Below are 2,500 nucleotides of genomic sequence, written 5' to 3'. Positions count from 1 at the left end.
CTCCCTCCCTCCCTATCCTCATCCCTCCATCTCTCCCCGCTCACTCCTCCCCACCTGTCCAAAGTTCCTCTCTGCTGAGTCTCTGCTGAACGGGACTGAAATAGAAGGAGGAGTGAGAACAGTGCGCTGAGAGAGTCAGAGAGAGAGAGAGAGGGAGAGGAGGAGGAGGAGGAGGAGGGGAGAGAGGGAGGAGGAGGAGGAGGGAGGTGGACAGAAGTTAAAGTGAGAGAAATGAAGGTTAGAATGAGAGAGTTAGCAGAAGAGAAATACAAAGAGAGTGGTGAAGGAGAGGGGAAAGGAAAGGTGATCTGGAAACAAACCTTCAGGTGGTTTAGTTTACCCTCAGTTAGTGAGAACACTCTTAGACTTAGAAAAGTAACAATGAAATCAAGAAAATGAAAGAAGAAAGGGAAGAAAGACAGAAAGTCTCATGCAGCATTCCGGTCCCCCAAAAGTTACTATCCGTCCCCATTTCCATCTCTTTCCCTCGCTCAGCCCTTCTTCACACCGTCCCTGTATTCCACTCTTTAACACTCCTCACTCCAGAGGTCCTCACAACAGCAGGTAAACCAGTGCCAGATACACACTCGAGTTGGCACCACAGAGGGTCAAACGCCACAACCTGTGTCCACAGGTCAAAAAAACAGCAGCAACCCTCAACCTCAACGCCAGTCAATCCCGATTATATAAACACGTCAAGATGATACAAAAATAAAAACAAAACGAAAAAAAAACAACAAAAAAAAAAAAAACGTGACGCTCAGTTGCTTTTTAAGAAACAACATGGACGCAAAGGGAGAGAGGACAAGCACAGACAGGGTGTCATCAGGGACATCAGAGTGATCGGCACAGCCCCCCACCGGCCCAGTGCTTTTATACTCCGACTGGTGTGGCGTCTGCTCTGGACACCCCCCTGGCCTGGTGCTCGCACCCCAACGCTGCCTGGCCTTATTTAGTGAAGCATGGCAAAAAATAGCCCACTTCAAGTGCGCCTCGCCCTGACAACAGGGGGTTGGCTAACGACTAGGGAGGGGAGGAAGAGAGGAGGGGCCTGGGAGAGAGAGAGAGAGGAGAGAGAGAGAGAGAGAGAGAGAGATGTTTGGTGGGAGGGAGGGAGGGAGGGAGAGGGTGAATAAAGAGATGTGTCCAATCGCTTACCCCATTGCTTCACTACTCTATCCTGGGCGTGGGTGGTGATTGAGGGTGGACTGTGGGGGGTGGGTCCTTACCTCCGCCCATCTCCACCTCAGCTGCCACCACACCCCACTTTACCCCCACCCCTCTCTCTCTCCTCCCATCTTTCTTCTGTCCCGTCATCTTCCCTTTCTCCTCCTGTCATCACTCCTCTGTCCTGTCCTCTCCACAGATCTGACCAGGAGCTGTCTGTCTGTCTGTCCCCCTGTCCCCCAGGGCTGTCCCTTTACTCCCCTTACCCCTTCATCCGGGAGCTCTGCCCTGCCCTGAGACCACCGCTGTCCCCCAGCTCAGCCACACAGGAGGAGTAGAGGGCTAGTGGAGGTATTTTTAGCAGGTCCAAATAAAGAGGTGTGTGCTGCCCCTCCAGCCGACCCCCCCCCCCCCCCCACCAGCCCACAGCCCACTCAGGCCCAGCTCAGCAGCTCTGGGACAACCACAGATTGGGTGACTCAATGTGGACCTGCTATCTATGGTCACAGTGTGATGAGAGAGAGAGAGAGAGAGAGAGAGAGAGAGAGAGAGAGAGAGAGAGAGAGAGAGAGAGAGAGAAGGGAGAGGGAGGGAGATATGTGTCAGTGCTTTTTGTCTGTCCACTGTGCCAAGAGCTTGCTACTGTGTCTAACACACAATTTGTGTAAATTCATACATTGGCTTTTTTTCTCAGTGAATCAGTGTGTTTGTATGTGTGTGTGTCTATGTTCATTGTGGATATTGTGTTCTGTATGCGTGTCATCGTGCCAGTGTCTTAGTCCAGCACGTGTGCCGTATCGATCAGTTGGAGGATGTAGTGCTGGTTGTTTTACTGTAAGTTGATGTCTTCTGCCATATGAGTGTTTCCTTTGCTCATGTCCAGATAGAGTGTTTCCTCAGTGTGGGAATGTATCTTAGAAGGGAGAGGAGAGAGAGAGAGAGAGGGAGAGAGGGAGGGAGGGAAAGAGAGGGGTTGAGAGATAGAGAAGGGGGGATATGGGGAAAGAGGGTCAGGGAATTGAAAGGACAAGAGGAGGAGGGGAAAGATGGGAAAAGAAAAGATATTGATTCCCACCTTAAAGAGGCAATCTCTGCTGCACAAGTGCGCCTGGGAAAGACTGCATGTGTATTTTTGTGTGTGTGTGTGTGTCTGTGTGTGTGTGTATGTGTGCATGTATGTGTATAGTGTGTGTGTGTGTGTGTGTGTGTGTGTGTGTCATCATATTGTCACACAAAGAAATATAATTCTAAAATGTCTCCTTACTGCAAAAATACGGATAAAGCAATTGAAACGAACGTATGATTTCTAAGGGTATGGGGCATTTGTGACAAA

Source organism: Alosa sapidissima, chromosome 7 (genome assembly GCF_018492685.1).
Source record: "Alosa sapidissima isolate fAloSap1 chromosome 7, fAloSap1.pri, whole genome shotgun sequence".
NCBI lineage: Eukaryota > Metazoa > Chordata > Actinopteri > Clupeiformes > Clupeidae > Alosa > Alosa sapidissima.
The sequence above is the reverse complement of the archived record's forward strand: the minus strand, read 5'-3'. Positions refer to the sequence as shown.